Genomic DNA, 27,783 nt, shown 5'->3' with positions numbered 1-27,783 from the left:
ATTGGTGCATATTTGTTAGAAATAAAAGATAGCATATTAAAGCTGAGAAACACTGGTCTATGTTTACTTTACTTTGTGGGAATTCATTGCATAGTTTCTCTCATAAAAAAGATCTATGACGCAATGACCACACTGTATGCAAAGTTTTAACAGATCATTAGTCTTTTAGTCTTCCTCATTACGTTTATGGTCCCACAACTAGAATGAGTTATAGTGCCTCAAGGCTGCCATGTCACATTATGCCACCCATGCTTTAAAGTCATGTGACTCCTTTTTCCAAGAGAAGCAATGTATGGGAGGGTCTGCTTGCAAATAAGCCTCATAACTGCTGTGCACAGAGTCACGTAGCTTCACTTCCTCATCCCAGCTAAGAACCAGCAGAGATCTGTGTTTATGATCAGAATCACTGCAATCATATATTAAAACAGACAGGATTATCGTTTTAGATCTGCAGCAAATATTCTGCATATACATGATTTACTTATAGAAAAAAAAAAGCTATTTAAAAATCTTGCAAAACAATAACATTTTCATGCTCCAAGTTTTTTATTATTATTATTGCAATGCATTTTGGTGACAGTAAGGGCTGGTTCACACTTGGGAGCTTTTTAACGCTTTGCTGATCGCAGGTGATCAGCAAAGCTCTGTGACTAATGTATCCCTTTGGGTTCATTCCTACTGCAGCATTTGCATTTTGCATAAATTGCAAACTTGCTGCATGTAGCATTTTGGGAGCGATTGCGTTGTGATTCTTGTTGAACGAGAATCACAAATCGTGCTAAAAACTTGAAATTTTGTGCCGCAAAATCACAATCACAATCACAATTGCGATCACGATTTACACTCCCAGTGTGAATGAACCCAAATTGTTAAAATGCACCAAAAAAAGTCAGATTATAGGTACAAGAGGTTCAAATAGAACAACCATCCAATACAAAGAGATAGAAAAGCAACAGCAGACGGTGTAACTTTGTATGCATGTCATACAACTAAAATACATTTTTTAATAAAAGGTCGTATGTAATATTAGCAGATGTAGGATAAACTGCACTGTAGCTTGGAGCAGGTGTGCTAGCTTTAATGGAACCTAGGGAAACATGTAAAGTTGGAAACTTAGTTTAATATACAGTAAGCTAGATTGCACATTAAATAAACTATTATGTGCATGGTGAAAAAATAGTTATAATTAATATCATAAACATAAAAAATGATTCTATCTATCTATCTATCTATCTATCTATCTATCTATCTATAAGTATAGCTTGCATTGTATGAGGGAAGTGTATAGGGCAGGGTATCTTCTTACCTTTGTCCCTGGTGTGTACTACAAACGTGCCTCAGTATGTGTTCTGCATGGAGCTCTAACTATGCAAAACATTATATATAGCAGCTCAAACAGAAAGTAGGTGTAATTGACTCACAGTCTCCACAATAGGAAGTCAAACACAATGACAAGCAGCTGACTGTGCAGGAGGATGGACAACCTGAGTGGTCCAGCTATGCTGTCTTTTCTTACACATGCCTCCTTTTCCATTGTAATTCCCCTGCATATTGTAAAGAGGCAAATCTTGTTACTATAATAGCTTGACAAGTAATGATTTGACATTCACAAAAAAAGCTTATTGTGCTATATTTTGTAAATAATTTAGGCTCATTTTACTTTTTTTAAACAAGCAAAGTAAAAGTGAGAAGCTTTGCAAAAGTGAACTAGTTCCTAAGTTAAAGTAAAATCACATTATGCATTTTTTCTGTGATTTTACAGTTTACATAAATAGCTTCCAGAATCTATGCAAGATGCTCTGACATTTTTCTTAGTTTCCAACAAGACCAGTAACAGGGGCGTAACAATAGACCTTGCAAGGGATGCCTCCGCAGGGGGCCCAGAAGCCACAGAGGGCCCGTGGGGGGAAAAGTTTGGGAGACTGACAGCTAAGGGCATGGAGAGAAAAATGTATTCTGCTCTCGCACCATTGTTATATTGACTGCATGTGTCCACAACACATAAGGACTCATACACACTTTGGAATTTGTACACTGTACCTGCTCCCTAGGGTTCGTAAAAAACATCTATTTCTCACTGCTGCAAAGTTCTGATGACTTCATGTTCAACCTTACAAACAAAGTAGTCACATTTTGAAAAAAAGTTGTAGACTGTTACGGCTGCTCTTAGCAGCAAACTGATAGATCACAATGTGCAGCAAAACTGAGACGGAAACCAATGAATGTGAAATAAACAGTTTATTGTCAATCAGTGCAATTATGTACAAATAGCAAATGGTATATCCCACAGTGCAACCCACAAACACAGCAATCCTAACTAACTATCTAACTATACAACAATATACAGAAATATTTACAGACCAGGCGGAACAGCAGACAAGGGCAAGGCAAATCAGAGTCAAAGTAAGCAAAGAACATAAACCAGGAGATCAGATCAGAACAGAGCTTCTCAGAGCAGGGAGCACAGAACACAGCAATGAGGACAGCCAAGCTGAACTGAGGTTCTGGCAAGGTTCTGAGGCGGGTGGAGTCCTTAAATGCAAATCCCATCAGATGATGAATAATTGTCCAGGATGGATAGCATGAGGGCCACCTGCTGGTGAATGATAGAATTACTGCTGTCCAGATGCAGAGAGCCATCAGCAGGTGAACCAGGAAACTGCAGGCAAAGAAATGTCCATGACATGCTGCACAATGCCACCTGCTGGTGATAGATGTTAGCACAGTCCCGAAACCAAGTGCCACCAACAGGTGCAACCACACAGAGCCGGATTCCTAACATAGACTTTCCCTTTTCAGAAATCACTCCGAAAAGGATTCCTAGATTCTTATCACACACAGGCTAATGACCTTATGGCTCTGATTCTGCTTCATTGAGAGCTTTTTGTCTCATACTGAGTCCAAGTTCTTGTAATAACAGTATCAGTGACATTCTGAATGTTTTGCCAAAGTTACAGTAAATACTGTCACAGTACCCCTAGTGGCCTGACTGCAAATTGCCTTCCAATCGGTTTCAGCACACAGACCATGCAAGCTGTGGTCGCGATCAGTGGGCAGAAACCTACGGAATTTGGGCAGCAGGCCGACTAGAAGGGAGCCTGTGGGTTACGGTACTTACAAATTACACACTATTTCAGGGTATAACTTCCACCACTTCTGCTTTCCTGGGCCAGAAGCACCCACTGACTAGCTATTTCTAGACCTGCCAATAAAACGGTTAAACACACTATTTTCTGTCTAGCTAGCGACAATAGTAGCGTCTCTCCAGAAGTCTGGGTTCAGTTTCTGTGTATAGCTGAATAATAGGGTGGCTGAATAAACAAAGGACGTTTGAACGTTGTTTATTAAATATGCAATATGAATAATTAATATATACAGAAAATCATTAAAATCAACAACTATGGAAATATTAATAGCCAGTATGAAATAAAAAGGGAGAAAATACTTAGGGTTCGTGGAAAGATGTCCTTTTGTGGGAAAACTTGTAAAGTCCTTGGTTCAGTTCAGTAACAAAGTCCAAACAAACCAGATGCCAGCATGTCCTCAAGCTGGCAAGGATGTAATCAGGAAGATGTTCAAAGTGGAGGACACTGAGTTTGGCTCCTCTGCCATTCTTATGCCCCTGATCCAGTAGGAGGGAGTGAGGGCGGGAGCCACACACCCCCTTAGAATATGAGATGAGATGAGTCCTCCCCTTGTCCTGGGGACCAGAAATCATATCTAACCATATATGAGCTCTATCTCACAGAACCGTACAGGTCAAGGGAGATTTACTAACATTTTCAGGTCTGTCTCGATTTACCCAGCAGCCTGATACCAAACATTAGGGGTAGGACCCCTGTGGTATCATCAGGGCACTTTCGAACTGCCTAACTAGCAGTATTTACCTCAGAATGTTCTGAAACGTTTTCATAACCAGTGCCATGACAGGCCCAGCATGCTCTGGGAGTTTGGGGAGCCTGCCAGCCTGGCAATACAGGAAATATGACACATATAGCAGTTTATGAATTATTATATACATCTAGAGGTAACAGTAGGTCAGTTCTAGGTGAAGGCTCTTTTGAAGCTTTTGGGCAGCAAGCTATGTGTTAGCTCCCCTGCTGGGATTGTAGCCAGAGAATCTGACTTTTCCCTACTAAATTGGTTCTGCCATCCTGCTTATCAACTTCATCTGATGGATGGGCCATTAGCACAGCTTGATGCCGGGGATACTCTGCAGCAGGCTCCTGCCCTTTTGGTGGAAGGAGGGAAAGAACTGCCTTTTAAAAAACTCAGAAATGTCAGTTTTCTGATCGCTGCAATGACTGGCAAATATGACCAAGAAATTGGAAAAATCGATTCCTCCCGGCTGTTCCGTGACAGCTGGGAGAAGGAGAAACTCCAGGTTGCTATGGGTAGCCCCTACACAACTAATCCAGATTCTATTGATCTGAATCACAATTGTTGCAGAGAATCGATTGCGATCGCATTTTCTTCACGGGCGGTTCTGGGACGCGTCTGCGGCCACGCAACCGTCCGTGACAGCCCCCCCCCCCTTTGACGGGGCTAGACACACACCGGCAAGATGTGTGGCATCGCCGTCAACCTGGCTGACGGGTCTCGAGCTGCCGGTACGGCGGAAAAACCCATTAGAGCCCGTGGCTCGGTTCACCTGGACAGGTCGCGGTCCGCTACCCTCAGGCTTGACCCGACATGGACCGTTCTGGACAGGGCGTTGGCGCCACTGCGTTCGGATGTAGCGTCTGCCAGGCTTGCTGACAACGGGCAGTAGGTTGGGTAGGTCAACAGCCAGCCCACGCAGGGGTTCCCTGCTAAGTGGCTGGGGACCTTTTGGGTAGATTTTCAATTGTAAAATGCTGAAAATGTATTTTAAAGAGAAGATAAAAATTATCTCCTAGGAGATAACTCAGGTAAAAAAGTGAATTGCATATGGCCCATAGTCCTTTACACATTTTGCCATACTTTATTATAGTTGATATGAGTAGGCACAGAAAAATATGTATTTGTCCAACATGTAGATGTAGATCTATATGTAGATATGTGTAAAAGATTTTGTATAATAGCAGCAGCAGTTTATCTGTAAACCTCTGTATCTAGGAAATGCCACAGGGATTTGATATACAGTTCAGGCTACCTAAACATGTCTTGTTTCACAGATCTGACTTCTGTTCATGAAAGAATGAAAATGTTACTTCAAATCAAAACAATAATAAACATCCTATCCTAATATCCATGTGATTATTTATTAAAAAAGAAATCTGTTTTAGCTCCAGGCAGCAACACAGATTTTTCTTTGTAGTCATACACACTTTTGCACCAATATGGGAATTTCACACAATAAGTTACCACATGAGGTGATAAACACTCTAGTGATACCACAGTTCAAAATCCTACACAGTCATGCCTACACAGGTGTTCACTTGCTTAAAGTCAGCATGAAGTGAGAGTGGTATGGAGACTACCATAGTTATTTCATTTCAAACAATACCATTTGCCTGGCAGTCCTGTTAAAGTGTACCAGAGCTCATGAAAAACAAAGAATTGATACTTACCCGGGGCTTCCTCCAGCCCCATAGGCAAATGTGAGTTCCTCACCGTCCTCCCGCGGTCTGCCATTCAGCCGCGATCAGCCCCAGTATGCGCAGAAGACCACGACTGTCGCAAATGAGCCAGTTACCGGGGCTGACCGTGGCTGAATGGCAGACCGCAGGACAATGGTGAGGGACTCACGCACTTAAAGCGGAATATAACCCTGCATTTCAACTTTGCTCTAAAACATTATTTACAGCATATTATATGCAACCAGCATTTTTTTTTTTACTAGACCAGCATTGGAAGTGTTACACACAGAGTTTTAAAGTTCGGTGGAGAGAACTGCAGACTCATCCGAAGCTCAGATAGATACATTTAACTAAACAGAATGTAACAACTGTGGAATGTGACTCACTCTCTCTGACTGTGCAGGAGCTAGAGGACAGCCAAAGAGTGTGTAACATTCCTTACTTGTTACATTCTGTTTAGTTAAATGTATCTATGTAAGCTTCGGATGCGTCTGCAGTTCTCTCCACAGAACTTTAAAGCTCTGTGTGTAACCCTTCCAATGCTGTTCTAGTAAAAAAAAATGCTGGTTGCATATAATATGCTGTAAATAATGTTTTAGAGCAAAGTTGAAATGCAGGGTTATATTCCGCTTTAAGGAGGCTGGAGGAAGCCCCCGGGTAAGTACTGATGCTTTGTTTTTCGTGAGCTCTGGTTTCCTTTAATCTTCTGGCATCAGTAGTGTGAGTAGTGTGAGTCCCAACCCAAAAACAAGCATGGGGCAAATTCAGCTAGACTTGAGTCAGATCACCTGATCTGAATGCTTGTTCATGGTCTGTGGCTAAAAGTATGGGGTCGGGGGAAAGCCAACTTGCATTGTTTAAAAGGAAATAAATATGGCAGTCTCCATATTACACTCACCTCAAGTTCCCTTTAAAGAGGAACTCCAGTGAAAATAATGTAATAAAAAAAGTGCTTCATTTTTACCATAATTATGTATAAATGATTTAGTCAGTGTTTGCTCATTGTAAAATCTTTCCTCTCCCAGATTCACATTCTGACATGTATTACATGGTGACATTGTTACTGTGGGCAGATTATGGAGCTGTTTCTAGCTGGTCTGGCTTTAACAGACAGCTATTTCCTGTCTGAACATTGTTACATTGTGACAGTTTGCCCAGAGTACCGTACGGTACCAGAGCCTCTTGTGGGAGGGGTTTTAGCACAAAATCAGTCATACAGCGCCCCCTGATGGTCTGTTTGTGAAAATCATTATTTTTCTCATGTAAAAGTGGGTATCAGCTACTGATTGGGATAAAGTTCAATTCTTGGTCGGAGTTTCTCTTTAAGTAACAAAGTTATTTTCCTGATTAAGAAATATCTGAATATGTGAGCTATGAAAAAGTGCTAGGAAGCATTCTGAACATTGGATTCATTTTACTAAAGGTATTTGAGTTTCAGAATGACATCAAAATACAAAATAATTGAAGTACAGTATTGCCTTCTTAACCTTTTGGGGAAGGCGTGTAGTAAATCCTAAAGCCTGATGCGGCATAGGATTTACGCCACCTGCCATTTCCGCTCCCAACGTGATCGTGCGCACCCGAGAGGGGAGATTAAGCTGTCATATGACAGCTGACATCTCCCCTCAGTGATCAGGAGCCATCGCGATTGGCTCCTGATCACTACAATTGCTGGCAGATCGCAGTGATCACTATTAGCAGCGGCAGTCTGAGGGGAAGAAGAGGATGGGGATTCACCTTTCTGATGTTTCCCTGGCAATTGTTGCTCTCCTCCATTCTGGCCGGCATCCCGCTCGCTCTGCATTAACCACTTGCCGACCGCCTTAAGCCGATGGGCGGCGGCAAGGGCTGGGCCCAAACGACCGCAATACGCCCATCGGCGGTGTCGGCAGCGGGCGTGGTTATGCGGCGATGGCGTCATTCGTGACGCGATCAGCCGCCGGCGACTGGCTCCGCCCCCCTCGCGCTGTAACCCGCCGGCCGTTCGGAAGTGCCGGCGGGTTACTAGCACCCGGATCGCCGCTCACACAGAGTATAATAGGCTTTGTAATGTATACAAAGCCTATTATACAGGCTGCCTCCTGCCCTGGTGGTCCCAGTGTCCGAGGGACCACCAGGGCAGGCTGCAGCCACTCTAGTCTGCACCCAAGCACACTGATTTCCCCCTCCTGCCCCCTGATTGCCCACAGCACCCCTCAGACCCCCCCCCCCCCTGCCCACCCCCCAGACCACTGTTAGCACCCAGTAAACTGCCCCCTGCTCCCTCCTAATCACCCCTCCACCCCTCAGATTCTCCCCAGACCCCCCCCCAGTGTACTGTATGCCTCTATCCCCCCTGTAATAACCCACTGATCACCCGTCAATCGCCTGTCAATCACCCATCAATCACCCCCTGTCACTGCCACCCATCAATCAGCCCCTAACCTGCCCCTTGCGGGCAATCTGATCACCCACCCACACCAATAGATCACCCGCAGATCCGACGTCAGATCACCTCCCAAGTGCAGTGTTTACATCTGTTCTCTACCCTAAACACCCACTAATTACCCATCAATCACCCATCAATCACCCCCTATCACCACCTATCACTGTTACCCATCAGATTAGTCCCTAATCTGCCCCTAGGGCATCCAATCACCCGCCCACACCCTCAGAACGCCCTCAGACTCCAGCCCTGATCACCTCGCCAGTGCATTGCTTGCATCTATTTTCCCCCTCTAATCACACCTTGAGACACCCATCAATCACCACCTGTCACCCCCTAGCACACCTACCCATCAGATCAGGCCCTAATTTGCCCCGTGTGGGCTCCTGATCACTCGGCCAAACCCTCAGATCCCCCTTCCGATCACCTCCCCAGTGCATTGATTGCATCTATTTTCCCCTCTAACCACCCCCTGAGACACCCATCAATCACCTCCTGTCACCCCCCTAGCACTCCTATCCAACAGATCAGGCCCAATACAACCTGTCATCTAGGAGGCCACCCTGCTTATGACCGGTTCCACAAAATTTGCCCCCTCATAGACCACCTGTCATCAAAATTTGCAGATGCTTATACCCCTGAACAGTCATTTTGAGAAATTTGGTTTCCAGACTACTCACGGTTTTGGGCCCGTAAAATGCCAGGGCAGTATAGGAACCCCACAAGTGACCCCATTTTAGAAAAAAAGACACCCAAGGTATTCTGTTAGGTGTATGACGAGTTCATAGAAGATTTTATTTTTTGTCAAAAGTTAGCAGAAATTGATTTTTATTGTTTTTTTTACAAAGTGTCATTTTTCACTAACTTGTGACAAAAAATAAAATCTTCTATGAACTCACCATACTCCTAATGGAATACCTTGGGGTGTCTTATTTCTAAAATGGGGTCACTTGTGGGGTTCCTATACTGCCCTGGCATTTTACGGGCCCTAAACCGTGAGGAGTAGTCTAGAAAACAAATGCCTCAAAATGACCTGTGAATAGGACGTTGGGCCCCTTAGCGCAGCTAGGCTGCAAAAAAGTGTCACACATGTGGTATCGCCGTACTCAGGAGAAGGAGTATAATGTGTTCTGTGGTGTATTTTGCTGGGTGGGAGAAATCTCTCTGTAAATGGACAATTGTGTGTAAAGAAAATCAAATAATTATCATTTACAGAGATGTTTCTCCCACCCAGCATGGTTATATGTAAAAATACACCACAAAACACATTATACTACTTCTCCTGAGTACGGCGATACCACATGTGTGACACTTTTTTGCAGCCTAACTGTGCTAAGGGGCCCAAAGTCCAATGAGTACCTTTAGGATTTCACAGATCATTTTGAGACATTTGGGTTCAAGACTATTCCTCACGGTTTAGGGCACCTAAAATGCCAGGGCAGTATAGGAACCCCACAAGTGACCCCATTTTAGAAAGAAGACAGCCCAAGGTATTCTGTTAGGTGTATGATGAGTTCATAGAAGATTGTATTTTTTGTCACAAGTTAGCGGAAATTGATTTGTATTGATTTTTTTTTCACAAAGTGTCATTTTCCGCTAATTTGTGACAAAAAAAAAAATCTTCTATGAACTCACCATACACCTAACAGAATACCTTGGGGTGTCTTCTTTCTAAAATGGGGTCACTTGTGGGGTTCCTATACTGCCCTGGCATTTTAGGGGCCCTAAACCGTGATGAGTAGTCTAGAATCCAAATGCCTCAAAATGACCTGTGAATAGGACATTAGGCCCCTTAGCGCACCTAGGTTGCAAAAAAGTGTCACACATGTGGTATCACCGTGCTCAGAAGAAGTAGTATAATGTGTTTTGGGGTGTATTTTTATACATACCCATGCTGGGTGGGAGAAATCTCTCTGTAAATGGACAATTGTGTGTAAAAAAAATCAAATAATTGTCATTTACAGAGATATTTCTCCCACCCAGCATCTGTATGTGTAAAAATACACCACAAAACACATTATACTACTTCTCCTGAGTACGGCGATACCACATGTGTGGCACTTTTTTGCACCCTAAGTGCGCTAAGGGGCCCAAAGTCCAATGAGTACCTTTAGGATTTCACAGGTCATTTTGCGACATTTGGTTTCAAGACTACTCCTCACGGTTTAGGGCCCCTAAAATGCCAGGGCAGTATAGGAACCCCACAAATGACCCCATTTTAGAAAGAAGACACCCCAATGTATTCCATTAGGAGTATGGTGAGTTCATAGAAGATTTTTTTTTTTTGTCACAAGTTAGCGGAAATTGATTTTAATCAAGGGGCCCAATTAAGGGGCCCAAAGTCCAATGAGCATCTTTAGGCTTTACAGGGGTGCTTACAATTAGGCACCCCCCAAAATGCCAGGAAAGTGAAATCATCCCACAAATGACCCCATTTTGGAAGATAGACAGGTATTCAGAGAGGAGCATAGTGAGTCCGTGGCAGATTTCATTTTTTTTTTTTGTCGCAAGTTAGAAGAAATGGAAACTTTTTTTTTGTCACAAAGTGTCATTTTCCGCTAACTTGTGACAAAAAATAAAATCTTCTATGAACTCACCATGCCTCTCACTGAATACTTTGGGATGTCTTCTTTCCAAAATGGGGTCATTTGGGGGGTATTTATACTATCCTGGAATTTTAGCACCTCATGAAACATGACAGGTGGTCACAAAAGTCAGAGATGCTTCAAAATGGGAAAATTCACTTTTGGCACCATAGTTTGTAAACGCTGTAACTTTTACCCAATCCAATAAATATACACTGAATGTTTTTTTTTTTTATCAAAGACATGTAGCAGAATAACTTTCGCGCTCAAATGTATAGGAAATTTTACTTTATTTGAAAAATGTCAGCACGGAAAGTTAAAAAAGTCATTTTTTTGACAAAATTCATGTCTTTTTTGATGAATATAATAAAAACTAAAACTCGCAGCAGCAATCAAATAGCACCAAAAGAAAGCTGTATTAGTGACAAGAAAAGGAGGTTAAATTCATTTAGGTGGTAGGTTGTATGACCGAGCAATAAACCGTGAAAGCTGCAGTGGTCTGAATGGAAAAAAAGGCTCTGGTCCTTAAAGTGTACCCGAGGTTACATGTGACATGATAAGATAAACATGTGTATATACAGTGCAAAACATATTAATAACCAGGGTGTTTTACTTGTTTTATTTTGCTGCCTGAAATAGTTCATTTTTAAGGCTGGAAATGACAGCTTCTGTCTTGTCAGAACCTTGTCAGGAATATTGTAAACATCACTGATAAGCAAATTACAACCATAAAAGTTTTTTGTGGCAAAATACATTTTCTACATATTTCTGAGAGCAGATGGAGAGAGAAAGGGTCAATATAGTTCATGTATTTTCATTTAGGGACACCTAATAGGCTGCAACTGAGCAGAGACCACAAAACATTCAATCTACTTTCTAAATGTTTAAATATAAAATAAAATCCTGGGATGTCATACAATGTCATTTTTAGGAGTAGGAGGATAAATATAATTGTTTATCTCATCAGTTTATTTTCACCTCGGGTTCACTTTAAGGGGCGAAAAGACTGTGGTCCTCAAGTGGTTAAGTGTCAGGTTAAGCTGCGACCCAGAACTTAACGGCAGTGTGTGTGAGGATGCCGGCAACAGCGGAGGGGGCTAGAGCTGTTCATCGCTGGAGCCTGGGAGGTGGGTAAAGGCTGCTGGCAATACAGGGGACACCTGGCTACACTGGGGACACCATGCCTAGCTAGCCCTACCATGGACCCAGCTGCCGCCCCCCCACACCAAATAAGGGGGCTAGGCAGCCGGTCCCCAAAGGGTTAAAAAGGGTAACATGAGGCATCCGAAGTTAAAAAAAGTAAATAAGGAGAGGGAAACCATGGATCCATGCTATCCACTGATCCCCCAACATTCGCCAGGACCCGCCTTAATATCAGACTATGGTCCTCTTCTGGCACGAGCGGTTCTAGCTGACTGCTCAGACTCAGCGCAGGTACTGATGTGGTTACAGACAAGCCTTTGTTGTCTTATCTTCTGGGGGTCCGCACTCAGAAACAGGGGACCAGAGGATGGCGTGGGAAGCCTCTATAGGATGCAGAGGCTTCCCTCTTCTTAGGAATTTCAACAAAGGTGGACTAGAGGACGGCGTGGGAAGCCTCTATTGCAAGGCTTTTCGATCAGTGGTACGCGTACCAACGCAGGTACTTTGCTATTGGCCAGGTGGTACCCACCAGATTTGCCTGCCACTTTATTGCCCACATGCCACTTGTCCTGGTCCTGTCCTGTCTCTGCAAAGTTTGGCTGCCCCTCCCTCACTCCTTGCTGTGCAGCTCTGCAGCATACTTCAGACCTCAGATCAGTGGGGAAGAGACAGCCAGGCGACCGGTGCACAGTGATGGTGCAGATACAGAAAGTGACATCACTGCTCACTTCCTGTATTTGTAGTATACACGCCGTCACCGTGCACCGTTTGCCTGGCTGTTCACTTCACTGCGGTTGGCTTACCATTGATCTGAGGTGTAAACTATGGCAGCACAGCTAGGAGTGAGCAAGCGGGGAGTTGAACTTTGTGGTGAGTCCCTGCCTAGCTCTCAGCTCTCTGGTAGTGGCACTTGGCTACCTATAATTGAGCGGGAAAGGGGGGGGGGGGGGAGGAGGAACTTGTAAGGCTACCTATATCGGCAATCTACCTACAGATTGCCAATACTGACAATCTGTAGGCTAGCAATCTAATTGTAGTCTTTTTCCCCACCAATGCCTCCTACTTTTCCACTCCCATATGCCCTCTTTTATTAAAGTGTATCTTTAAGAAAATAGTGCCCCGGGGTGTACTTACCTCAGGGAAGGGGAGGCATTTGTATCCTAAAGAGGTTTCCCCCTTCCTCCACAGTAGATGGGATCCACTGCTGGGAGCCCCAAAGTTCTCCTCGTCGGTGTGTGCGCATGCGCAGTAGCTGCTCTCCGTTCAGGCTCCAGCAGCCAAGCCTAATCATGTCCAATCTACTGTGCAGGCACACTGGTGGTGCTTTTTAGATGATAAAAGTTGTAGAATTAGTGAACAGGTTGAAAAGCCCTGCTCTAGACACACAAACACACCACACACTTTCTCCGCAACTATATTGGTTTTCCTTGACTGCAGTGCTTGAGTTTAGGTCTTCTTTAAAGGGCAACTAAGAAGAATATGGTAGCTGCCATATTTGTTTCCTTGTAAACTATAACAATAATGTCAGAAACACCTGGTCTGCATGTGCTTGTTCAGGGGTTGTGGCTAAAAGTATTAGAGGCACAGGATCAGCATGATAGCCAGGTAACTGGCATTGCTTAAAAAGAAATAAATATGGCAGCCTCCAAATCCCTCTCACTTCAATTCTTCTTGAACAGCTCACTTTTTTCACAGTAGTGATCCTTTAAACAGTTGGAAAATGACAGTTAAAAACAGCAGTTGGAAATTGGCAGTTGGAAAATGACAGTTGAAATTTGACAGTTGATATTTGACAGTAGGACAATTGGACAATGACGATTAAAAACAGCAGTTGGAAATTGGCAGTTGGAAAATGGCAGTTGGAAAGTGGCAGTTGAAAATGGCAGTTAACAGTTGAAATTTGACAGTTGGAAAATGGCAGTTAAAAACAACAGTTTAAATTTGGCAGTTGAAAATGACAGTAGAAATTTGACAGTTCAAAAATTACAGTTGGAAAATGACAGTTGGAAAATGGCCAACTGCCATTTTCCAACGGTCATTTTCCAATGGTCATTTTCCAACTGCCATTTTTTAACTGCCAAATTTCAACTGTTGTTTTTAACAGTCATTCTCCAACTGCCAAATGTTAACTGTCTTTTTTCAACTGCAATTTTCCAACTGCCATTCTCCCAACTGCCATTTTCCAACTGTCAAATGTTAACTGCCATTTTCCAACTGCCAATTTCCAACTGCTGTTTTTAACTGCCATTTTCCAACTGTCAAATTTCAACTGTTTTTAAACTGTCATTTTCCAACTGCCATTTTCTAACTGTCAAATTTCAACTGTTTTTAAACTGTCATTTTCCAACTGCCATTTCCAACTGTCATTTTCCAACTGCCAAATTTCAACTGTTTTTAACTGTTATTCTCCGACTCTCATTTTAAAAACGTCATTTTCCAACTGCCAAATTTCAACAGTTTTTTTCCAACTGCCATTTTTCAACTGTCATTTTCCAACTGCCAAATTTCAACTGTTGTTTTCAACTGTCATTTTCCAACTGTAATTTTTCAACTTCCATTTTTCAACTATCCTTTTCCAACTGTTTCCTTCTTCCTTTCCTATTTTATTTATTTTACAAACACAAGCCTTGAGGTCCTCAATGTTGAATGTTGATTTGCCACCACATTTTATGTTTTGGGGGCTAGATTTGCATCATGATTTGCACAATTTAAAACTGGCAATCTCTAAAAAGTCCATAACCAGATAAAACAGTCACAGGTGTCAGATATGCATAACTGTGAGGAGGGAGTGGAAGAAAAAGCCTTTGTTGGCTTTTTATCTTCCTATCTTGCTCCCAGTCTAACGACCCATTTATTGGCTTCAATTTTCATAGTGGTTCTCTTTCCAGGCTAGCAGCACTTTTAGCCACCTTTGAAACTTGTCCACACATTCTCTACGGCCTGGTGCACACCAGAGGAGTTTTTCTGAGTGGTTTGAGTTTTTAAATCTGCTGCTAATGTTATCCTATATGTCTGTGCACACTGGAGCAATGAGGTTTTGTAAAAAAAACCCATAGCATTACATTGGGAAGAGCTTTTAGAGGTTTAAAAAGCTCTTCCCAATGTAATGCTATGGGTTTTTTTTTTTTTACAAAACCTCATTGCTCCAGTGTGCACAGACACATAGGATAACATTAGCAGCAGATTTAAAAACTCAAAACGCTCAGAAAAACTCCTCTGGTGTGCACCAGGCCTACCTTAGTGTTTGGTACTTGTGTTCCTCCATGATGGTGACCCTCTGTTTCTTGGCCACTTCAAATGTATTCCATTTATTCTGCATTGTGGTGATTTATTGTAGCGGAGTTGTTTTTCAGATGAACTTGCACTGTTTTTTCTTGATAAAGAGGTACTTTGTTGCTTTGAAACGTTGGACAGCATGAATTACAGATCTTTCTGTACCAATTTTTTTGAGTGCCAACCATTTACAAAAATGTATGGCACGTGTGTTGCAGTATTAATTGAAATGAGACAGCAGTGTGTTGGCACAGAAATGCATTCAGCAGTTCATTGTCAGAACACAGCACAGCACATGAGTATGTAACACATTACTGAAATAAGCTCAGCAATGCAGCAGTGCATCCTGACCTCCACGGTTGTTATCAAAGTACCATTTTTAAAAGACCACTATAGTGAAAAAGTAAGCAGTTAAACTCTTTCAAAACCAACATGTTTTGGACTAGTCTACCTCGTCATTGCGGATTCTCAGGGTTTTCTTTGTTTTTAAAAGAATTTCCTAAATGGCAGTTGCTAAGTCTAACTGCCAAAATAGTAAGACACCAGCCAGCCTTCCTACTCGCTTGCACACTATTTTGGCAGTTAGACTTAACAATGGCCGTTCAGCAAATGCTTTTGAAAACAAAGGAAACCCGGAGACTCCATCGTGAGGAGATGCACTAGTCCAAAACCTGTTGGTCCTATCAGACTTTAAAGCGGACCTAAACTCAGAGCTTCCTCTCTGCTCTAAAGAGATAAGCAACAGCATAATAATAACTTAAAGAAAAACATTTGTTACAACTTACAGAAATCTTAAAAAAAAACCTGCAGTGTTTACTTTCTGGTGTACTAGGAGCACAAAAGGGTTAACGTCCTGTGTTTACATATTAGCCCAAACTATGGCACAAAGTGGCACACCTGACAGCCCTAATTTACACTTGCTGTTTACTTGTTGATAAGGCTTTATTAGACAGACTAATCTCTCTAGACCTGGGCTTTTCACCTGTGGTACGCGTACCGGTGGTACTTTGCTGTTGGCCAGATTTGCCTGCCACTTTATTGCCCGCATGCCACTTGTCCTGGTCCTGTCTCCGCAAAGTTTGGCTCCCCCTCCCTCACTCCTTCTGTGCTGCTCTGCAGCATACTTCAGACCTCAGATCAGTGGGGAAGAGAGCCAGGTGACCGGTGCACAGTGATGGTGCAGATACAGAAAGTGACATCACTGCTCACTACCTGTATTTGAAGTATACACACCGTCACCGTGCACCGTTTGCCTGGCTGTCTCTTCACTGCTGCTGGCTTATTGATGATCTGAGGTGTGACTCACTGCCTAGCTCTCAGCTCTCTGGTGGTGGGGCCAGGCTCAGAGGTGTATCTAGAGGGGTGCAGGCAAGGCTTGTGCCATGGATGCCACAGTACCATGGCTGCTCCCTCATTCCTCTTGCCCCACTACCATACTGGGGGATGCCTCTCAGGCATTTGTACCTGCTGTTATGCTGAAGGACATCTCTCATTACCTATAATGAGGGGGGGGGGGGCTACTTATACTGGGAGACATGTCTTGCTACATATATTGGCAGGGGGCTACTAATTACATGGGGGGGGGGGGGGTACCTGTCACTACCTATATTGGGGGGGGGGGGCTACTCATACTGGGGGACACCTCTCACAAACTATACTGAGAGACACCTCATTACCTATACTGGGGGACTACATATACTGGGGAGACACCTCCCAACCAAAGCTGGGGGCTACCTATACAGGGTTAACTACCTCTGGCTACCTAAACTAGGGTGCTATCTCTGGTTACTTATAGTGTGGCGGCTACTTATATTGGGGGGACTCGTAACATTGCAAGAAAATAAGCTGTTATTATGGGGCAAGGTGGTCTAACCGGGGGGGGGGGGGGGGGGCAATTTCAGTGTTTGCCATAGGCGATACTTTACCCAGATACGCCCCTGGCCACGCTTCCTATAATCAAGTTGGGGGGAGGGGGGCTTGTAAGGCTACCGATATTGGCAATCTACCTCCAGATTGCCAATACTGACAATCTGCAGGCTAGCAATCTAATTGTAGTCTTTTCCCCTACCAATGCCTCCTATTTTTCTTAAAGCCCTTTTTCTTAAAGTGTACCTTTAAGAAAAAAGTGCCCTGGGGGTTACTTACCTCAGGGAAGGGGTGGCATTTGTATCCTAAAGAGGTTTCCCCCTTCCCCCCATAGAGGGGATCCAGCACTGGGAGCCCCAAAGCTCTCCTCGTCGGTGTGTGCGCATGCGCAGTAGCTGCTCTCCGTTCAGGCTCCAGCAGAAGCAGCCACGCCCGATTGCGTCCAATCTACTGTGCAGGCACACAGGTGGTACTTGAAAAATTTCAGGCGATAAAAGTGGTACAATTAGTGAAAAGGTTGAAAAGCCCTGCTCTATAGGATGCAGAGGCTTCCCTCTTTGTAGGCGTTTTGTTTTTTTTAACTTTGTGACGCCTCGGGTACACTTAGAAGAAGGCAACTGCTTGTGGTCATAGCCTCTGAAATCCAACACCAGGGCCGCCATCAGAAATTTTGGGGCCCCTTACACATAATCAGACCTGGGCCCCCCCCCCCCCTCCCTGGGCCCACCCACTGGTTGCTGTGCCCGCACACTAGCCACCCCACCCCCGTGTCTGTGCGCAAAGTGTGTGATGTGGCAAAAAGTGGGCATGACCATGGAATGCTTTGGGTGGAGCCAAATACTAGCAAAATACAGGTAGTCCCCGGTTAACAAATGAGATATTGACTTGTAAGTCCGTTCTTATCCTTTATCCGTTCTCTTTTGTCTCCCTCTTTTCTTCCTGTGCCTCTTTTGTCTGCCTCTGTTCCCCCTGTGCCTCTTTTATCCCCCTGTTACCTCTTGTGCCCTTCTGTCTCAGCTCATCCCCCTGCCCTAGCCAGGTATAGGTGTCCCCAGTATAGGTATCCAGGCATAGATGGCCCCAGTATAGGTAGCCAGGTATACGTTCACCCAGTATAAGTAGCTAGCTATAGGTGGTGCCGCAGTATAGGTAGCTAGGTATAGGTGGTTCCAGCCCCAGTATAGGTAGCCAGATATAGGTGGTGCTCCAGTATAGAAAATCCGCTGTAGCAGGCTCACTCATCTGGTCCCCACGTTCAAGCACTGATGTCACTCTTCTCTCAGTGCTGGAACGCGGTGTGCTGGTTAGTGAGCCACAGGCCCACAGCCAGCAAAAGCGGCCCTTCCAATGCTTTGGGGTGGCCCAGGGCCCCCAGAAGCCCTGGGCCCCTCACTGCAGTGTCAGTTGTCCCCCCTTGATGGCTGCCCTGTCCAACACACACAGTACATAACTTATGGCTAGTGGGTAGGTAATGTCTTTTGTGTCTTTGTGAACCAGACATGCGTCTGACGCTAAGCCACACAGAAACACCTTAATCAATACTTTACCACCGACACATATAAGAGGAGTTTAGGGAGCTCAGATGAGAAAACTGAATAATCTATTTATAGCAGTGTTACAGCGATGAAGCAATCCTTCACACTGTATTTGTAAATGTGCCTGCATAATTGGATTCTCACACAAGAGTGCAATAAATATAAGCAAAATACCGATTTATTCCCCACTCCATTAACACTATATAGGAATCAAGTTTCATGTACTCTTAACACTGCTGATGATATTACTTTCGGGTTTGCGAAGCACGGAAGTGCTACACCTTTTAAAAACAGTTTTGCTGCTGATATATATATACAAAAAATAATTTGGAAAAACTTTGAGCTAAGAAACACCTCTTCTTCTGTTGTGGGAAAAATCAATCTTCCCATGATCAGCTCTATCCATACAAGGCTTTTAACAAATATTAATTCAAGTTCTTAACATGATCTTATATACATGTATAAGCCAATATTACTGCTGATTGGGGTTGCCTGTCCAATTCTTCTTTATCCTGGATACATGGAAAGGGGGTGGGGGGTAGTTGTCATACATGAAACAAATATGGCAGCCTCCATATTAGCGAGATGCCGGTGGTCATTAAAGTAAATGTAAAAACACATTCACATTACTTCCTGTGCACTGTTCACAGTACACATGATTCAGTGTGGGGACATATTGTGGACAAAAAGTTGAATTACACAAATAAAAAAAACATTGTCCAAATGTGCTTTAGCATACCTTAAGCGGCTCTGTTTGTGATGTGAGCGGCTTCCTCTGCATCACTCTCACATACAGAATCTCCTTGTGTAAAGTGCACTGAATGGTTGAACGATGTTTTAGGTCTTTGGTGCTGGTCTCTAGGTTAACTCTGATTGTTCTCACCATTTGTCGCTTCTGTTTATCCAAGATTTTTCTTGGTCTGCCACTTCGAGCCTTAACTTGAACTGAGCCTGTGGTCTTCCATTTCCGCAATATGTTCCTAACTGAGGAAACAGACAGCTGAAATCTCTGAGACAGCTTTCTGTATCCTTCCCCTAAACCATGATGGTGAACAATCTTTGTATTCAGATCATTTGAGAGTTTTTTGAGACCCTCATGTTGCTACTCTTCAGAGAAAATTAAAAGATGAGAGAAACTTACGATTGACCCTGATTAAATCCTTTTTCTCATAATTGGATGTGTATGTAGGCCAGGGGTCACTGAGCTTACCAAGCCAATTTGAGTTCCAATAATTAGTTCTAACAGTTTTGGAATCAATAAAATGACAACAGTGCCCAAATTTATGAACCTGCCTAATTTTATATAAACAATTATTGTGCACTTTCTGTAAATCCAATAAACTTTGTTTCACTTCTCACTATCACTGTGTGTGTCTCCTGTATGATATATTTAACTGACATTTTTTATCATAACAACCAACGAATTATACAGGAAAGTCATGACAATTAACAAGGTTGCCCAAACTTTCGAATCCCACTGTATGTCATGAGAATATATTATTGTTATTTTTGCAAATCAGGGATTGTAATTGGTGATATAGCATAAACGAACACAAAACTGAAAAAGTACACTTTTAATTCCAAATAAAATATTGTCGCCATACATTGTACTAGGAACATAATTTAAACACCATTGTAATAAATAGGACAAGTGGGAAAATACAATGGGCATGATTCACAAAGCTTTTTCACCTATTTCCATCTGTTTTCACCTTATCTATGTTACATTTTTTATGCTCCCAAAGAGCAAACAATAATATATTTAAGGTAAGAAAAGTAATACTGAAATTAAGTTAATCAGGAACAACTTACCGTATTTTTCGGACTATAAGACGCTCCGGACTATAAGATGCACCTAAGTTTAAAGGGCAAAAACCAGGAAAAACATATATACTAAACCTAGGTACGTCCATGGTCCGGGAGTGTCTAATGGACCTTTCCTCCAGCCAAGATGACCCTGTCTAAGTTACACTACCAAGCTACACTAACCCTTGATACCCCCACAAACTATACTACACTTCACTTACCCCTGCTACCCCCCCCCCCCCCCCGGGCCAGCTACACTACACAAACCCCTGCCCCCTCTCCCATCCCAGCTACACTGCATTACATTACATAAACCCCCTCCCCCTCCCAGCTACAGTAACTAACCACAACAGTTATATTGCATGATATCTCACCAGCCTGGGTGGCAGTAGCGTGGTGCTGTCTGGGGGTCCAGGCCGGTCCAAATGTTCCAAATGAGGTGTGCAGTGGGTCGGCAGCAGCAGCGTGATCCATGGTGGCTCCAAGCGGCAATAGCCGCAGTAATCATCCGCAATGTGGCCCTTTGATCATGTCCGGTCACCGGCATCATCCCCGCAGCAGCGTGATCCCCAGCCGGTGGCTCCAAGTGGGATGTGAGTAGCAACTGTAACTATCCTCCCCGCTGGCCCTTTGATTTCCTTCTTTAATCATGGGCGGCATCAGCGCAATCCCGACGGACACATGCCTCTTCAGCCGCTATAGCGGCAGAGTCCTCAGGGGCTTCCGTACTTCCTAGTTCACTTGCGTCACCCCATGACCCGCAGCTCTGTAGCTGTAACAAGCGCCAGAATAGGTAAGGCTGCTACATTCGGACTATAAGACGCAGTCACTTTTTCTCAATACTTTTGGGGGAGAAAAAGTGCGTCTTATAGTCCGAAAATTTTTTTTTAAATCATGTAGCGAGCCTAGGGCTCGCTACAAGATAGCCGCTGTACAGCGGCATCCCCCCGCCCCCCGCCTCCGGCGATCTTTGATCAGGAAATCCCGTTCAAAGAACGGGATTTCCTAAAGGGCTTCCCCCGTCGCCATGGCGACGGGGCGGGATGACATCACCGACGTCATGGACGTCGTGACGTCATAGGGAGTCCCGATCCACCCCTCAGCGCTGCCTGCCACTGATTGGCCAGGCAGCGCACGTGGTCTGGGGGGCGGCACGGCACGGCGAATTGCGGCGATCGAGCGCGGAGTTGCGGCGATCAGAGGGCACACGCAGCTAGCAAAGTGCTAGCTGCGTGTTGCAAAAAAAAAAAAATTATACTAATCGGCCCAGCAGGGCCTTAGAAATCCTCCTGCGCGGCAGAGCCCATGCTCAGCATGGGCTTACCGCCAGGGAGGTTAATGTGCTGGAATGTTATTTTTATCAATTAGGTGATAAAGAAGTCATTTATGAGAAGTTTCGTGAATAGAGCCCATTGTATGGGCTTTATCTACAGTCGCACATAATTTAAAAATTATAATAGCTGAAAACTTAGAAATAATGCATTTTTCAATTTGTTTCTTATTATTCACATTAAAATGCATATAAAAAAATAATTCCTAGCAAAAATAATTCCCCAAGGAAAGCCCAATTTGAGGTGAAAAAATGTACAGATCACTTAGGTGTGATAAGTAGTGATAAAGCTATTGGCAAATGAACCGGGGGGGGGGGGGTTAAAATGTGAAAATTGCTTCGGACCATGAGTGGTAAAAACACTTTGGAGGGGCTAGAAGCGCAATGGAGGTCAGTGGAGCTGCAGCAAAGGAACACATAGGCTTCAATTCATCAAAGGGTGTTCGATAACAAAACCCCAGTCCTTAAAATACCGCATTCGGTATTTTACACTTCACTGTGCTAATTCATCAATATTTTCCCATGTGCGGTAGAGGTTCGTTAAGTTACCGAACTACTAGGCTTCAATTCATCAAAGGCTGTTCGATAACAGCAGAGTGGTGCAGAGCAGCTTGGAATGTCTCTGTGTTGTTACAAGCTGATAACAATAGAAGGCATCCAGACATCCCTTTACTGCTTTACATGTAAACGTGTTATAGTTACTGTTACTTGTACTGCCTCTGCAGCTCTGAATCTGTCCATCAGTCTTTCTTAACATTTGACTTATTTGCCACAACGTAGATGAACTTCCTGGAGACATTACAAATGCCATGCTTGGTGATTTCCCCACCAGCATCTTTGCATTATCAAACAGGGCCTGAAAGGGTTACACCACCGAAGGGAATCTGGGGATATATTTTGACCCGTTCTCTCTGCTCACTGCTTGGGGGGTCTGAAAGCTTGTGTGGAGAAGCCTGTGTGACCTATCAGCGCACTTGCAGGAGAACAGGGGCTGTTTCTATTGGCTGCCTGCTCCTGCTAATCATGAAAACATTCACACAGAAGGCTTTCGAAGCCTGTAACGACAGGGGAGAGCTTGAGATAAACACCGAATGTGTTAGCGAATGTGGGAACCTTGATGAATTAACATTTGTTGAGCACATGTCGGTAATTTATCTCATTGCTGTGTCATTTCAGCTTCTCATTCGGTAACAGCTTTGATGAATTAACATTTTCTAAAGTGCTCCCTTAACTCAGCTGTTTTTAGCATTACCGAATGCGGTAATGCTTGATGAATTGAAGCCATAGAATACTAGGGGCTGGAAGAAGCCCCAGGTAAGTAAAGCTTAATGTTTACTTTTAAAGGAGAACTGTAGTGAAAGGTATATGGAGGCTACCATATTGATTTCCTTTTAAGCAATACCAGTTACCTGGCTATCCTGCAGATCCTCTGCCTCCAATACTTTTAGCCCTAGACCCTGAACAAGCATGCAGCAGATCTGGTGTTTGACATTTTTGTAAGATCTGACAAGATTAGCTGCATGCTTGTTTCTGGTGTGATTCACACGCCAAATAGATCAGCAGGGCTGCCAGGCAACTGGTATAGCTTAAAAGGAAATCAATATGGCAGCCTCCATATACCTCTCACTACAGTTCTCCTTTAAGCTTTAATGCAATCACCACTTATGCTGGGAATACACGTTGAGTTTTATGCGCCGGATCGAGCCAGCGGCTCGATGCCGGCGCGTCACCGCTCGTGCGCGCGGATCGATTTCCGCTCATCCCCGCAGGCATCCCTTATCAGCCGCTCGATTCCCCGCTATTGTCCGCCCGCGGGGATCGAGCGGGGAATCTATCCGGCGGGTCATCGTACCTGTCGGATATTATCAATCGAGCCATCAGCGGCTCGATTGATAAGGAAGAAACTTAACGTGTATGTCAGGCATAATACTCCCATGCCATTACACTACATAGGATAGGACTATGTGGGCAGGCATATGGCAGATTAAATGTAATGTCAATAAATGTAAGGTCATGCATCTAGGATGTGCCACTTGCATGACATCATATCAAAGGAAAATAGAATCAGCGCACTGGCGAACTCAGGGGGCTATTCCGGGTGTCTGGAACCTCCCCCCTGCACTGAGCTGTGTATTCAGCCAGGGAAGCCTGCATAATATAAACAGCCTCATTCTCCCTCCCTTCTTACTTCTGGTGCCTCCCTCCAGCTAATAGAATGAGAGAGGCAGCCGAGCTTCCCTCACAACCCTCACAAGAAGATGCAGCCTGCAGTGAGAGAATGTTGATTATGGAGTCCTGGACTCTCCACAGCACAGAAGTGTCAGACATGATGAAATTAGAGTGCAGGCAAGCTGGTAAATATGCACAGCATGATGCAGAGCTTGCCTGGACTCAGGGTCTGTGGGCAAACATCTGTCTGGTCTCTCCCCATTGTTATGACTGCATGTGTGGATAAGGTGTGGATAACAAGCTGAAAAGTTTTTGACAGTCCCTAGACTCCAGGAGGGCTTCTTTCTGACTTGTGTGAGAGACTGACAGGGACAGGAGTCCGATTACAGGCAAGTAGCCTGTGTGATGTGGGACTTCAATACAGATAAGTTCTCTGCTCCATCTCAGGCTATTCTCAATTTCTCCACTCCTCTCTCTGGGCTAGTGCAACGCCAAAATGACAATAGCAATCGCTAGCAATTTGTGAGTGTGATTTTGTGAAGTGATTTTCAGAGCGATTTTTGAATGAATTGCTCAAAAACATGCTACATGCAGTCTACCTGCGATTTTGAAAAAATCACAACGCTGCTGTGGGAACACCCACATAGGGTAACATTAGCCAAGCGCTTTTCAAATCACTGTTGATTTGAAAAATGCTCAGAAGCACTCTTGGTGGGTAACAGTAAATTCGGGCGCCTGAGGCAAGTGGACAAATCGGGCGCCGCCATTCACTCCCATAATAAATATCGTTTAATGGGCGCCCGACAGGAAAAAAGGGCGCCGGAGAAAAATAACGTTTTATAAGCGGCGCCCGGAGACTTTTACTGTTTTATAACTGCTTCTCATGATTACACATTATTTTATGATTTATAATTTTTTAAACATTATTTTTAAACGAAAAACAGTACAATCTTTTTTAAAACATTATTTTTAAACGAAAAACAGCACAATATTTTTTTTCACACGTTAATTAATGCTTATCACAGGGGGGTCTTAGGTTTAGGCACCACCAGGAGGGTCTTAGGTTTAGGCACCAACACGGGGGTCTAGGGGTTAGGGGTAGGTACAGGGAGGGTTACTTACTATTTTTTTTAAACGTTATTATACGTTTCACTTTTTAAACGGAAGATTAACGTTTTCACAATTGCCAATTTCATGCACATTATTTAATGATTTATAACTTTATAAAACATTATTTTTAAACGAAATATAGTACATTATATTTTTAAACGTTATCCATGTTTATCGTTTAAAACCCGGCGCCCTTTTTTCCCAGCGCCCCTTTTTAACGTACGCCTCTTGGTGTGCACCAGCCCTCCCTCATTCACCTTTGTTTCCCTCTTCCCCTAGAGCTGACTGTGTGTTCTTGTCTTACAGGAAAGCTAAATAAAAGTGCAATCCTGGTGAGGCAAAATATTATTATTTAGTATTTATATAGCGCCGCCATCTTCCGCAGATGCATATATCCCTGCATCATATGGGTATCGCTTGCGCTATGTGAAACTATGTAGCATATTCCACTGAATTGTCCAAACTAAGTCTATCTCCTGTTCCTCTCTTGGGGAGTTGTTCCAGCGCTGTACCCCGTTCACATTTGCTGCTACCAGAAGCCCTCAGAAACACTAGTGTCCTTGAGTACTTCCAAAGATAGGCAGCTCCGTAATACGCCAGCGCACTTTTGTGCATGGGCAGTATGGAGCCACCTGTATTCGGAAGCACTCGGGACATACGTGCTTCTGGACCTTTCAGGAACCCCCCCCCTTAAAAATCCTGCGTTTGCCCCTGCAGCAGGGAATATCAGACTTGGAGAGGAATTGGAAATACCATTTGCCACATCTGGAGTATGGAATACAGCATAGGAAGGACATCAGAGTTTCAAAACAGGTACAAAAGCTAGCAACAAAGTTAGTCAGATAGAAGGAAGGTCTCACTTACAGTGGGTTGCAAAAGTATCCGGCCCCTTTGAAGTTTTCCACATTTTGTCATATTACTGCCACAAACATGAATCAATTTTATTGGAATTCCACATGAAAGACCAATACAAAGTGGTGTACACATGAGAAGTGGAACGAAAATCATACATGATTCCAAACATTTTTTACAAATAAATAACTGCAAAGTGGTGTGTGCATAATTATTCGGCCCCCTTTGATCTGAGTGCAGTCAGTTGCCTATAGACATTGCCTGATGAGTGCTAATGACTAAATAGAGTGCACCTGTGTGTAATCTAATGTCAGTACAAATACAGCTGCTCTGTGAGGGCCTCAGAGGTTGTCTAAGAGAATATTGGGAGCAACAACACCGCGAAGTCCAAAGAACACACCAGACAGGTCCAAGACAGGTCAGGGATCAAGTTATTGAGAAACTTAAAGCAGGCTTAGGCTACAAAAAGATTTCCAAAGCCTTGAACATCCCAAGGAGCACTGTTCAAGCGATCATTCAGAAATGGAAGGATTACGGCACAACTGTAAACCTACCAAGACAAGGCCATCCACCTAAACTCACAGGCCGAACAAGGAGAGTGCAGCTCAGAAATGCAGTCAAGAGGCCCATGGTGACTCTGGACGAGCTGCAGACATCTACAGCTCAGGTGGGAGACTCTGTCCATAGGGCAACTATTAGTCATGCACTGTACAAAGTTGGCCTTTATGGAAGAGTGGCAAGAAGAAAGCCATTGTTAACAGAAAGCATAAGAAGTCCTGTTTGCAGTTTGCCACAAGTCATGTGGGGGACACAGCAACCATGTGGAAGAAGGTGCTCTGGTCAGATGGAACTTTTTGGCCAAAATGCAAAACGCTATGTGTGGCAGAAAACTAACACTGCACATCACTCTGAACACACCATCCCCACTGTCAAATATGGTGGTGGCAGCATCATGCTGGGGGGTGCATCTCTTCAGCAGGGACAGGGAAGCTGGTCAGAGTTGATGGGAAGATGGATGGAGCCAAATACAGGTCAAACTTGGAAGAAAACCTCTTGGAGACTGCAAAAGAGACTGGGGCGGAGGTTCACCTTCCAGCAGGACAATGACCCTAAACATAAAGCCAGGGCAACAATGGAATGGTTTAAAACAAAACATATCTATGTGTTAGAATGGCCCAGTCAAAGTCCAGATCTAAATCCAATCGAGAATCTGTGGCAAGATCTGAAAACTGCTGTTCACAAACGCTGTCCATCTAATCTGACTGAGCTGGAGTTGTTTTGCAAAGAAGAATGGGCAAGGATTTCGGTCTCTAGATGTGCAAAGTTGGTAGAGACATACCCTAAAAGACTGGCAGCTGTAATTGCAGCAAAAGGTGGTTCTACAAAGTATTGACTTAGGGGGCCGAATAATTACGCACGCCCCACTTTGCAGTTATTTATTTGTAAAAAATGTTTGGAATGCTGTATGATTTTCGATCCACTTCTCACATGTACACCACTTTGTATTGGTCTTTCACGTGGAATTCCAATAATATTGATGCATGTTTGTGGCAGTAATGTGACAAAATGTGGAAAACTTCAAGGGGGGCGAATACTTTTGCAACCCACTGTACAAAGAAAGGTTCGACAAACTGGGCTTATTTAGCTTGGAAGAGGGATGACTTAGGAGGTGACCTAATTAGCTTGTAAAAACCTAGGTATAGGTAAAATTCCTAGGTATAGGAAGATGAAATTTTGATCCAGCTAGGCAGGTAGTTTCAGACCATGAGGCTTTTCTTTTCTCTGGATTAAGGGTGAGGGAGGCTAAAGGATTGAACTTTGTTCTGTAGATGCATCACTTTTCAGTGTAGATATCTACTGTATGTATTTGTATATTCAACTATGGATTTGCAGCACTGAACTCCAGCAACAAGGGGCCTCATATGTAGTGTCTGGGATATCCTCTGTGTGTGCCTGCACACAGATTGTGTGCCAGTGAATGAACCATGAGCCCAGGGGTGCTTTTAGGCATAGACAGTACAGGCCATTGCCTGGAGTGCCATTAGTCCTGGGGGCACCATGTTACTGGGTTAAGCCCCGCCCCCAGAATGAATCTCTGCCCCCTGACTAAGCCCCACCCCGTGAGTGT

General features: G+C 43.9%; 2 protein-coding genes across 10 annotated transcripts in view; one reads left to right on the top strand and one right to left on the bottom strand.

The window, feature by feature from the left end:
* LOC137518648 (MARVEL domain-containing protein 3-like) overlaps window positions 1-27,783 on the top strand; it is a 162,781-nt gene that overhangs the window by 12,144 nt on the left and 122,854 nt on the right. The window lies entirely within an intron of this gene.
* LOC137518650 (cytochrome c oxidase subunit 4 isoform 1, mitochondrial-like) overlaps window positions 1-27,783 on the bottom strand; it is a 127,286-nt gene that overhangs the window by 90,438 nt on the left and 9,065 nt on the right. The window lies entirely within an intron of this gene.

The sequence above is a fragment of the Hyperolius riggenbachi genome, chromosome 5 (genome assembly GCF_040937935.1).
Source record: "Hyperolius riggenbachi isolate aHypRig1 chromosome 5, aHypRig1.pri, whole genome shotgun sequence".
Lineage (NCBI taxonomy): Eukaryota > Metazoa > Chordata > Amphibia > Anura > Hyperoliidae > Hyperolius > Hyperolius riggenbachi.
Note: the sequence above shows the minus strand (reverse complement) of the source record. Positions and strands in the feature narration are given on the sequence as shown.